Raw genomic sequence first — 13849 nt, 5'->3', positions numbered from 1 at the left:
TTATCTTTTTCACCACATAACTTGTAAAAGTAAGTACATGTACAGTCATATTTGTACAAGTAATAACTTGTATGCTGGCATTATATTAGTAATAACTTATACAAAGTTTTTGTACAAGTAATAACCTGTAAATAATAATAATATGTACACAACATATATTGTTCTTTGTATTCCGTCAGCTTATCACACACATTCAAAGACTTTATATATGTGCATTTATCACATGCACCTAAGCAATAATAGATTACTGCAAGGTGCTCACCTACACATTCACAAATCATTGATTAAATATTCAATTTCTAGCAAAATAAAATAATCAATTTATGAATTTCAATGATTTAGTCCAATGTATTCGTATTTAGGTGCGCTGTAATCAATCGTATAGGTATTTAAAATGCGAACTGTCTATCTTATAAGTATGTTCCATGCAATTATTTGGTTTTTTTGCTGAGAATTAATTGTTAAAACGTATGTGGTCAGCATCAACTCTTTGTGAAAACTTTTCATTATATTTGTATATCATAATCCAATGATGTTCTATTGACATTTACCGTCAACCTTAATTTGCTTATATATTTATAAATACGATTGACGTCTGCATAATTTTTACTGCACATATTGGTTTAGAAAGGATCAGGATAAGGACATTTGTTCGGGTAGGCTGAAGTCAGAATTTGCGGTGCGTGAGGGTATATTCTGTTCTATGTTGGAAGGGGAGACACCGCTTTACTACAGTTATAATACAGCTGACATGTATTTGGATGTGGTATGAGTCTGTTTGCGTCGGAGTTGCAGGTTTGGTTTACATTTAAAAATGATATAAAAGGCTTATGAATATAGTAAGGAAATAAATGTGTCGAGTTTTGGTCGCTTTCATAAGATCAAATCAGTATTCTTATTTTGCTTTATGTGGTTATATGTGAAAGAAACACTAATGTGCATAACCTATAATGGTTAATTTTTACTTATTGTGACTTGGATTGACAGTTGTCTTATTGGCACTCAAACCACATATTATATCTATCAATTTCACATAATAATTGAGTATTGTCTTAATTAATGTACAGCTAATCGTTATGTCATACAGATCTGTGTTCAATCTAGAAATAGCTAAAGTAGTGATATCAAAATTGAATCAAATACATCGATAACTCATTCACTTTGACAATTTGAGCTATATTAAAACGTCCGGACAATAAGTCAAAATTAAACAAGCCTATTCTCCAGAATAACCATCGTCACACATACACGCATCTTTGACGCAAGTGTCTCTATTCTCACACGGTTCCTGTAAGCAGGTCACAAAAAGCAGACGAGAACATTTTACTTTTTCTTATGATTGGCTGTTGGCTTTTGTAAGATTATGGGAGAAAATTTGTACTTATGTATTCCACTAACGCCACTGATGTGTCTCGTATGAAAAGACGCGTGCGTACCATATTATACCCCTGGTATCGTTGGTGAGGGTTTGTTTTCTAGACTTTTTGATGTTCCGCTACACGTATACACGATTTTTTTCCCTTAAATATTTATTTCAAAAAACACATGTATATGGACATTGCTACGACATAAAGAGTACTTCGAACATCATAAATAAGTGAAATAACAATTCATACATTTACGTGTAAGCTTGATCATCAGAACGTCTTCAACATTCCAGAACTTAGAGGACAATTTTCATTCATAAGTTTAAGTACAGTTGTTTACATGAATTCAGGTGCTCGTAAATTAACATTCAGTTTCTTACTTCAGTCCGAAGGTTTTTTCAAATTGTATGTACAAGTTGGCAATTATAAAAAAACCCACCTTAAACAGATAGAATAATACTTTAAACGCAGCAATGGGACACATAATGGAAATAGTCCCGTCGATTGGTGCAGATAAAGATCAGAATTGCTAACTTGTTGAGGAAAGCATGAAACTTTGCACAGTAGCTCTTATATACCTCTTGATTTCAGCTATGGGCCCAATCTGAAAAATTCAATATGGCTGCCATTTTCAAAATGGCGGAAAAACGTTAACAATATCAAGATTGTCCGCAAGGTATTCTATATAATTTCGGAAATTAAATTAATGATTCTTTAAATATGGTCTTCATGTTTTTGAATTTGTTATCAATTAATTTTGAAATATAAAAAAGATAATTTGGTTACCTCTTTAAGACATACATTTAAAAATATGGCTCCATATACAAAAACAAATACTAAAATTCAAAATATTATTCAATATGTTACATGTTATTGTATTTGGTCTTTAAACGCTTTAAGTGTTACTAGACATGTTACGAAAAGGTATATTCATGAGCTGAGGTTGACAAATTACACTTCAAATGTGGGGACTGCGTCAAAACATAAAAGAGATTACCTGTGTACATGGTGTATACCTGTGTTTACATTGAATGTTATTTGAAAACTGCATTGATTTTTTTGGAGGAAATTTCGTTGTTGGTTGCTTAACGTCCAGTGGCAAATATGTAACGCATGTTCAGGACGATTAAAGGTTTGTGTAAAATATGACTCACTATTCACCGGTTGAACATCCTGTAGTATATTAAGTATTGTCATATATTCTATATTGATACGTTCTGAATAGTGCTGTGGCTGTTCTGTACGATATGTGACTGTATGAGAGTACCCGTTGGGTACCAGAGATTATGATTGTAAACAATGCTGAATAAACGTGTCTTCTCAAATGTATTTCGTTAAATCGGTCAGATACATATTAAACATGAACCATCGACACTACAATTGGCGACGAGGATAAAGAAGAAACATTGAACTTTAATGTGGTAAGCTGATTTTTGTAAAATGGCAGCTAAAATCGATTTAAATCCAGTTGGAAATTTCGATGTCAGTGGAGATAGACTCGGACAATCATGGACTCGGTGGCTGAGAAGTTTTGAACTTTATGCAACAGGAAAAGATGTAGACGACAAGAAACAAAAGAAAGCATTATTATTGCACTGTGCAGGACTCGATGTACAGGATATACACTTCACATTAACGGAGGAAGATGGTGACGACGATTTTGATAAAACGATTAAAACATTGAAGAAACATTTTGATGCCAAGGAAAATTTTTCAGTAGAACGTTTTAATTTAAGAAGTATCAAACAAAATGAAACAGAAACAATAGATCAATACATCACAAGATTGAAACAACAAGTAGTATTGTGTGATCATGCAGACCCGGACGCACAAGTAAGGGACCAGGTCATAGAAAAATGTCGTTCTAATAGATTACGTACTCGACTTCTTGAAAAGGGACCAGGTTTGAACTTAGATGATGTAAGAACTATTGCAAGAACTTTAGAAATGGCTGAAAAGCATTCTCGCGAAATGGAGGGTGCAACTGGTTATGGCAACAACCCATCAAGTAGTCACGGAAGTGTTAATAGAGTCAATCAAAGAAAACCAACACAATATGGACAGAACAAAACAAAAACAAAATCAGGATTAAAATGTTATCGATGTGGGAGAGAAGGACACTTCGGTAAAGATCCATCTTGCCCGGCACAAGGTAAAACATGCAATAAATGTGGGAAAAGTGGTCATTTTGGAACCGTGTGTAAAACGAAACAAGGAGGGCAACAAAATCAAAGAAGATATGGTAAATACATGTATGGTACTAAAAGTGCAAAAGGTATTGTCAACTATGTGGAATCAGATGATGATGAATATGCATTTATTGTGAAAAATCAAAGTGATAAAAATGATGCATTTATTGTGAAAAATCAAAGTGATAAAAATGATGAAATTGAAATTAATGCTGGTGGCATAAATATAAAGTGTGTAATTGATAGCGGTGCATCAGTAAATATTATTTCAAGTGCATTGTGGGAAAAATTGAAAATTCAGAAAATTGTGTGTAAATCTGAAAAATCAGAAAAGAAATTATATTCTTATGGTAGTGAAACACCACTAGAGGTGTTAGGAAAATTCACATGTGAAATAAATGTCAAAGGTCAATCTGAAAGTGTAGAAGGTGCATTTTATGTTGTGAAAGGAAATAGTGTATCTTTGCTGGGAAAAGCAACAGCTATACAATTAGGTGTTTTGAAATTAGGAATTAATAACCGAATATATTCAATAAATGATATTAGAGAAAAATATAGTGATTGCTTTAAAGGAGTAGGCAAATTGGAAAATTTTAAATTAAAGTTGCACATAAATTCAGAAGTTGAGCCAGTTGCGCAAAGAATGTATAGGATACCGTTCACATTGAGGGAAAAAGTGGATAAAAAACTTGATGAATTAGAATCACAAGACATCATTGAGAGAGTAAATGACCAGACACCGTGGGTCAGTCCAGTTATTGTTGTTCCTAAACCTAATGGCGACATAAGGCTATGTGTTGACATGAGAGCAGCAAACAAGGCGATAGTACGCGAACGGCATCCGATACCAACTGTGGACGAAATATTGTACAAAATGAATGGCGGAGAATGGTTTAGTAAAATGGATTTGAGATATGGATGTCATCAATTGGAACTTAAGAAGGTTCACATGAGATAACGACTTTTGTCACACACAGGGGACTTTACCGTTATAAACGTTTGATGTTCGGGATAAATGCCGCACCTGAGAAATACCAACAAGTTATATCTCAAGTATTTCATGATATTGAAGGTGTCCAGAACATATCAGATGACATTGTTGTATTTGGTCGCACAAAAGAAGAACATGACGAAAGACTTAACCTAGTTTTAGACAGAATCCGTCAGAAAAAGTTAACTCTAAATGGTGACAAATGTGAATTTACTATGGACAAAATAACATTTATGGGTCATATCTTATCAAGAAATGGAATAGGACCAACACAAGAAAGAGTAAAGGATATGCTAAACGCAACAGAGCCGACAAATGGATCAGAAGTTAAGAGCTTTTTAGGCTTAGTTAACTATAGTGCAAGGTACATACCGAATCTTGCAACCATATCTGAACCACTTAGAAAATTAACAAAGAAGAATGAGACCTTCCGATGGGGAAAAGAGCAAAAAGAAAGTTTTGAAAAGCTAAAATATTCACTCAGTGAAGGAGAAACTCTAGGATATTATAGACTAGATGCAGATAAAACTCAACTTATTACAGACGCAAGCAATGTGGGTCTTGGTGCTGTGTTAGTGCAAGAAAATAAAGGAATGTCACGAGTTATAAGTTATGCTAGTAGGGCGCTGTCGGAAACAGAAAAGAAATACTCAACAACAGAAAAAGAAGGATTAGCCGTGGTTTGGGCTTTTGAAAAGTTTCACTTGTATTTATACGGAATAGATTTTGAAATTATTACAGACCACAAAGCGTTAGAAAGTTTATATAACACAAAGTGTTTGAAAACTACTCAAAATGCAAGAATCCAACGATGGATGCTGAAACTTATGTCGTATAATTATCAAATAAAATATTTACCTGGAAAACAAAATATTGCAGATGCGCTGTCACGACTGGTGGCAATTAACAAAACTGAATTCAAAGAAAGGAATGTCGCTGAAGAATTTGTAAGATTTTGCGCACAGGAAGGGACACCTAAAGCGTTAACAACACAAGAGATCGAAAAGGAACCAAAAGTGGACACAGAATTATCAGAAGTTAGAAATTGTCTACAACAAGCTAAATGGAACCAGTCTGTTATGAGTGCTTATTACCCTGTAAAGAACGAACTGAGTGTAATAGGATATTTAGTAATGCGTGGACGAAGAATTATAATTCCAAAAACACTACAAGCTAAATGCTTGCAATTACCTCATGAAGGACACTTAGGAATTGTAGGGACTAAACAGATGCTAAGAAGTAAGGTCTGGTGGCCAAACATGGATAAAGATGTAGAGAAATATGTTACATCATGCCATGGCTGTCAGATAACATCTCAATTTTCACATCCAGAACCGCTGGAACCGACAAAGTTGCCTACAGGACCGTGGCAATACTTAGCTATTGATTTGCAAGGGCCGCTACCATCTGGACATTTTGTGTTTGTTGTAATAGATTATTACAGTCGCTATTATGAGATTGACATTACAAAAGACACTTCAAGTGAGAAAATGATAGATTCGCTTGAAAACATGTTTTTGCGTCATGGTTTACCACTATCTATCCGTTCTGACAATGGGCCGCAATTTACGTCAAAACTATTTAAGCAATACTTGGAGGATATTGATGTGAAACATGTTAGAAACACACCATTATATCCAGCCGCGAACGGTGAAGTGGAACGTCAGAATAGATCTTTAATGAAAAGGATAAGGATCGCTCAGGCAGATGCAATGGACTGGAAACGAGAACTTAGAAAGTATATAATGGCGTATAGGACAAAACCGCATAGTGTGACTGGAGTTTCACCGTCGGAACTCTTATTCAAACGTAAGATAAGGACAAAGTTACCCGAAATATATTGCGAAGAAGATGTCACGACACTTGACGAAGAAGTGAAAGACAGAGACATGTACGCGAAACACAAGAACAAGATGTACATTGACGAGAAAAGAAACGCGCATGAAAGTGACTTGAAAACTGGAGACAATGTTTTAGTTAAACAACAATATACGAACAAAATGACAACTCCATTTATTTCAACACCTTACAAACTTGTTGACAAAATTGGTAATCAATGTGTTGTATAATCACCCGAAGGTGTACAATACCGTCGAAACACGACACATGTAAAGAAATATAACGATCGAAATGTTTCAAGTGAAAAGGACAATGACTGTGTTATGTTAGATGATCCGATTGAAACACCCAAACCGATTTCAGACGAAGCTGGTGATGTAACAAGACGTCCAGTGAGAGAGAGAAAAATGCCATCAAAATTTAATGACTATATTGTTTCATAATTTAGTTACATGTAGGATAGAAGGATTTGATAAAGACAGAAAAAAGTTTTGATTAGTTTTGAAAAGATAATAATTCTAGTAAGAATTTTCATTTTTGATTTTTGATATTTGATATTTTTTGAAAGTAGTTATTCTAGTCAAAGATAAAGAATATTCAGTCAGTTTTATTCTCTAGTCAGTTAATAGTTATTTTCATTCTAAAGAAAGAGGAGAGTGTAGTATATTAAGTATTGTCATATATTCTATATTGATACGTTCTGAATAGTGCTGTGGCTGTTCTGTACGATATGTGACTGTATGAGAGTACCCGTTGGGTACCAGAGATTATGATTGTAAACAATGCTGAATAAACGTGTCTTCTCAAATGTATTTCGTTAAATCGGTCAGATACATATTAAACATGAACCATCGACACTACACATCCCTGCCGCAGAGTTTCAAAAGCATCACATAATGACTTTGCATTTACACCTTAACACTACCTTATGCAGATATTTTGTATTTTATAAATTCCTGAAACGTCTTGTGGAAATTCGCTAATCGTTTCATTAGAAAATGACGATAGGAAAATTAACACCGAAGACCGATGGGTCTTTCCTCTATTTAAGCTAACAATGCTAGGGTTTTCCTAACAAAATTATTATGGCGTTTTTATAGATGTGTACATATTACAACTCTACGGAGGTACCAGGTTTTTTTCAGGGAGAGGGAGGGGGCTAAGAATAAATTTGAAAAAGGCATCAACTAAGAGCTAAACCACGAGCAGATAGAAGAAAATAATTTTTAAAAAAAATGCGCATATCAGAGTGCCGGGTATATGTCGCAGACGCCATAAGGCGCTTTAAAACTTTCAGAGTCATTTGAAGCTTATGGAGACACCCGAGAGACAGTGGAGTGACAGATTGAACTTTTTCAGGAAATGTAATACATCAATAAAAACTAATGTCTAACTGGCTTACTATGTATTATATATTATCAATCTAAAATCGAATGAACTTGTATAACTCTCAGCCCCTTTTTCTAGCACACCAACTTCTGCACGCGTACAAATTTCATGCCTTATGATAGCCAGCAATGATATCACAAAAGCAATTGTCATAATATAAGAATGCTACTTAATGATGTTCTACATACATATTTAAATTTTATCTATTACCAATGTTTTGACACCGTCCCCAAATTTGTAATTTGTCAACCTCAGCGGCGAGAATATACCTTTTCGTAACATGTCTAATGGTTGGAATGACATAGGTTGAAGCGAGTCGATTGAACGTTACTTTAGGTCAGTTAAATGTGGTGGAATATAGGTAACTTATCTGAACTTTGAGGCAGTGCCGAGGGCACCTTGTCTCGTGTCTCTTCAATGTCACGTCTTATGTCTGTAATATTTGTTTCTATCTACAAATCATCTCTGACTCAAAGTGAACAAAGATAGACATCTTTAAAATATTCAAGGCAGAAATAAAATATATAGTTGAAGTCAATAATGTAATTAAAAGAAAAAACAGTAAACTGATTATGAAAACCCTAAACTACATATTAAATGATCATAAATAATAATAAATATTCCTGAGGTCACATGACCCAAGTATTAAGTCACATGGCATGGCAGGTGACAATAATGTACTTTAACATCTAACACATGTTAAAAAAAATATATATTAATCAATATTGTATAATACACGCTTTTTTGTCTTTTTTTTTATTTTTATTTATTTAATTTTCGTCAACTTTGTGTTGTACACCCTGATGTTGTGTATAATCATGTTTACCTGAGTAGTTTAGATATATGATCATATATGATCTAAGTCTAAAATACCTCAATTTTCAAATAAGTTAAAACTTCGATTATGATTCAAAACATCACGAAATTATGGTCAACTTACCTTTTAAATTAAACAAACTGTCTAAGTATTATGCATTAAATTTATCCAAATCACAAAGACGATGATGGCAAACACGATGCACATTTATCTAATATTAAAAACCACTATCGGATGGAAATGAAATTCTCCGGTAAACATGAAATCATGTAAAATATTGTTATATTGTAATGTTACATCATTTAACTTTTATTATATATTCTCCCTGGATACCTAATAACTAATATATCAGGGATACTAAGTGCAGTGCTGTACACTAAGTAAATTGTTAACAGCAATAGAGTGCAATAAAATATATTAGTCACGTTAAAAAAAACACAAAACAAAAACAAAAGGTGTACCTTTCTTCAGGCGGATTAGACGATTGCCATCACTTAAAATGGTTAAGGGGCAACTATTTCCTTTTCAAACTACGTACGATACCAATTCTCAACTAGTCAGCGAGTATGGTCCTAAAATGCACTCCTGTTTAGCTTTTTTATATGTTTAAATGGTAACAGTCATTTATGAGCTTGGCGGAATTTGCTGAGTTGAAATCTCGTTTCCACTGTTAACAAATTCTGCATATATTAGTTTATTGTTGATGGTAAGTGTGGGAGTGCTCAGATTTTTCACTCCGCTCAGTGTGTCCAAAATATCTAGCCTAAGTATAACATCGTCTGTCAATATCTTTGTACACATCCCAATGCATGTTAACTCTATCAATGTCGAGAGTCGTTCTTTATAATGTCCTCAATAACAAACTGTTCACCTAAACCACGTAGCGTAATGGTCTCCAAATCTCCATTATCCGGAATAATTTTCTCATTTACTAATGTTTCATTGCAGCAGTGTCTACAAATATGCTCACATTCTGGTCATGAAAAAACCTCGTCTGCTTAGCTCTTTTAAATGGTTCGTCTGATGACAATATCGGACGAGGCCGTGGGTCTCTGTTCGATTTTGTGATGAGAGGATGTTTCATGGCCAATATACTTGGGAGTCGAGCGTTGGCCTACTGGCCCGACCCTTTGCTGTTTGAAGACTCCATTGTTGGGGTTACGCTTTTATTTGCTCTGTATTCTGGTGAACGTGACCGTTGTCTGAAAAAACCGAGATTTCTGACGTTTGTCAGTGGAATGCTAACCGTTGTCCTTAGGGACTATGTTATATCTAGCCTGTTGGGGGTGTTGCTGGTCAATAGACATAAAATATATGAGTATTTGCTTTTTACGGAGCTGCGGGCTTCGGCTCCGGTTCCTTGCACCAAGATTTTCTTGCCAATGAATAGTATGAAGAAGAGCTGTTGCAACACTATTTGGTTTCCTCTGCCCTTTCCTGGATCGGTCAGTGAAGTCAGCTTGCTGTTATTGGAAGCCTGTTTGAGCACCAGCAGCTGACGAGTTTGTCATAATTGGTGTGATTAATGTGGGAGGAGGATTTACCATTGACTCGACGGGGATCATACCGTAAGTAGGCACTGCAGTCAGCATTGGAGAAACTTAAAAGGATCCGCTTGCAGCCAATTGTTTCTGTAATGGTGCGCTGCTCTGAACCAAATATTATTGACCCATAGTAGGTGGTAAGTGTGCGGTAAAAGACACATAAGCCTTTTGCTGGTATCTTTGATTAGTACAAGATGTTTTACAATCCCCTTCCCTTTCATGAATGTAACCTACCGAATTAGACTATTTACCGGATTTGTAATCACATAAGCAACACGACGGGTGCCACATATGGAGCAGGATCTGCTTACCCTTCCGGAGCACCTGAGATCACCCCTAGTTTTTGGTGGGGTTCGTGTTGTTTATTTTTTAGTTTTCTATGTTGTGGCATGTCTTTTTCATTTTTAGCCATGGCGTTGTCAGTTTGTTTTAGATTTACGAGTTTGACTGTTCCTTTGATATCTTTCGTCCCTCTTTTATAGTATGTTCTTAAATGGAGGTTTTTGTTTAATAATTGGAACTGTCTCATGCAGGGTCAAGGGCCCTGAATAGGATTTTCGACTTTAGGTGAAGACACCCTCAACAGAGTGTGCACGGTTGATGGATCATGTGAACTATATATAACTGGGTAAAGATCCAAGGCAGGGAATTTGTTGTGTACTTTTGGTAAACTTGCGATGCACTGTCTAAGGTCAAATTGTGGCTTTGATGATGTGTCCATTGCAGGAATTTTAACTTCATTATTTCGATTGTCCACTAATTCACTTACAACAGATGCCAGTAGTTGGAAAGTACCCTGCTGTTCAAATGCACTTTTAAATTGAACTGTGTCTCCTTCCTAAGTTGTTGTCAGCTTGCCCATCCTTCTCACCACAACATTGAATATCTTATTGTTCTAACCATCAATGCCGCAAAGAAATTAGCAGTAGCCTTATGGTCTATTCTGTCTTCAGACTGCTGAAGCTGCTTAGATAATGCTCCCATCTGTTCGTTATTATTATTCATGGCCAGCTGTTTCTGGTCAGCTTTCATCGTAATGAGACCAACACATATTTTACCAATTTGCACTTCACTCTGTTTTATATTGCGGTAAATCTCAGCTTATCTTTGAGCATAAGATTTCCTATCTGCTGAAAATGCTTGGTACAATTGTCTAATAGTTATTTCTGAGTTGTTCTCTGTCAAAGCGTCTTCAGCTGTGGGATTCTCCTTATCCCCAGGTAGATCAGTTTCTGCCATTTCAATGTTCTTGTCTTTGTTGTCCTCAATTCATGCTGTTCACTGATATGTGTTAAACTGATTCTCAATTCACAGTATAATATCTCAAATTGCAAAATAGTGCGACCCAAGAATAAAGATAGGCACTGAATAATATCTTCGGGCAGATAAATCCCAAATTACAGCTTTTATGTGTGACCCAAACAACAAATAGTGCAACTTTTAATGAAAGCTACTATTGCAGCTATTTATGAAAGCTGCTATTTTGTGTATGAAATGACAAACCAGGCAAAATAAACTAGAGGCTCTCAAGAGCCTGTGTCGCTCACCTTGGTCTATGTGCATATTAAACAATGGACACAGATAAATTCATAACAAAATTGTGTTTTGATGATGGTGATGTGTTTGTAGATCTTACTTTACTGAACATTCTTGTTGCTACAATTATCTCTATCTATAATGAACTTGGCTCAGTATTTACAGTGGAAAATCTACAAAAAATTTTGAAAAATGTAAAAAATTGACTATAAAGGGCTATAACTCCTAAAGGGGTCAACTGACCATATCGGTCGTGTTGACTTATTTGTAAATCTTACTTTGATGAACATTATTGCTGTTCACTGTTTATCTCTATCTATAATATTATTTAAGATAATAACCAAAAACAGCAAAATTTCCTTAAAATGTCCAATTCAGGGGCAGCAACCCAACAACGGGTTGTTCGATTCATCTGAAATTTTCAAGGCAGATAGATCTTGACCTGATAAACAATTTAACACCATGTCAGATTTGCTCTTAATGCTTTGGTTTTTCAGTTATAAGCCAAAACCTGCATTTTACCCCTATGTTCTATTTTTAGCCATGGTGTTCATCTTGGTTGGTTGACCGGGTCTCCAGACACAATTTTTAAACTAAATAACCCAATGATGATTGTGGCCAAGTTTTGTTTAATTTGGCCCAGTAGTTTCAGAGGAGAAGATTTTTGTAAAAGATTACTAAGATTTACGAAAAATGGTTAAAAATTTACTATAAAGGGCAATAACTCCTAAAGGGATCAACTGACCATTTCGGTCATGTTGACTCATTTGTAAATATGATTTTGCTGAACATTATTGCTGTTTACAGTTTATCTCTATCTATAATATTATTCAAGATAATAACCAAAAACAGCAAAATTTCCTTAAAACTACCGATTCAGGGGCAGCAACCCAACAACGGGTTGTTCGATTCATCTGAAATTTTCAAGGCAGATACATCTTGACCTGATAAACAATTTAATCCCCATGTCAGATTTGCTCTAAATGCTTTGGTTTTTGAGTTATAAGCCAAAAACTGCATTTTACCCCTATGTTCTATTTTTAGCCATGGTGGCCATCTTGGTTGGTTGACCGGGTCACCGGACACAATTTTGAAACTAGATACCCCAATGATGATTGTGGCCAAGTTTGGTTTAATTTGGCTTAGGAGTTTCAGAGCAGAAGATTTTTGTAAAAGATTACTAAGATTTACGAAAAATGGTTAAAAATCGACTATAAAGGGCAATAACTCCAAAAGAGGTCAACTGACCATTTCGGTACTTATTTGTAAATCTTATTTTGCTGAACATTTTTGCTGTTTATAGTTTATCTCTATCTATAATATTAATCAAGATAATAACCAAAAACAGCAAAATTTCCTAAAAACTACCAATTCAGGGGCAGCAACCCAACAACGGGTTGTTCGATTCATCTGACATTTTCAGGGCAGATAGATCTTGGTTGGTTGACCGGGTCACCGGACACAATTTTGAAACTAAATAACCCAATGATGATTGTGGCCAATTTTGGTTTAATATAGCCCAGTATTTTCAGAGGAGAAGATTTTTGTAAAAATTAACGACGACGGACGACGATGACGACGACGACGACGACGACGACGACGATGATGACGACGACGACGACGACGGACGCCGGACGCAAAGTGATGAGCTAAAAAGGACAGAACTGGAAAAGATACCTAATGACACTATAAATTAATTAAATGCTTAAATTTGGTCAATTCTCAATAATGAATATTTGCTTATTATTTAAGGCGGCCATTTTGAAAATAGCCGCCATTTTGAATTATAAAGATAGTTCAAAACAAAGTCATTCAAATATGTTGATGTTTGTGCTTCCAGAATCAAATCCACTGTGGTTTGTTCAATACAAGAAAGTATTTTAGAATGTATGGCAGCCATCTTGAAATAAGCCGCCATATTGAATGTTGAGGATGGGTCTATAGCTAATATTGCTCAGTAAACAAAAATGTATCATCATGCAAAATTTGGTGCTTTCCTCATTATTTGAGCAATTTTTGCACCGATCGGCCGAACTAAAATAGTTATTGTAACTATACATTCACCTAATTTATTGGCAAACAACCTGTTGAATATATTCAAACACAAACATAATCATAATACACTAGAACTCGACATGTTGTGAAACATTTTGCACTTTTGAACACTCACATTTATA

The sequence above is a fragment of the Mytilus edulis genome, chromosome 10 (assembly GCF_963676685.1).
Source record: "Mytilus edulis chromosome 10, xbMytEdul2.2, whole genome shotgun sequence".
Classification (NCBI taxonomy): domain Eukaryota; kingdom Metazoa; phylum Mollusca; class Bivalvia; order Mytilida; family Mytilidae; genus Mytilus; species Mytilus edulis.
The sequence above is the reverse complement of the archived record's forward strand: the minus strand, read 5'-3'. Positions refer to the sequence as shown.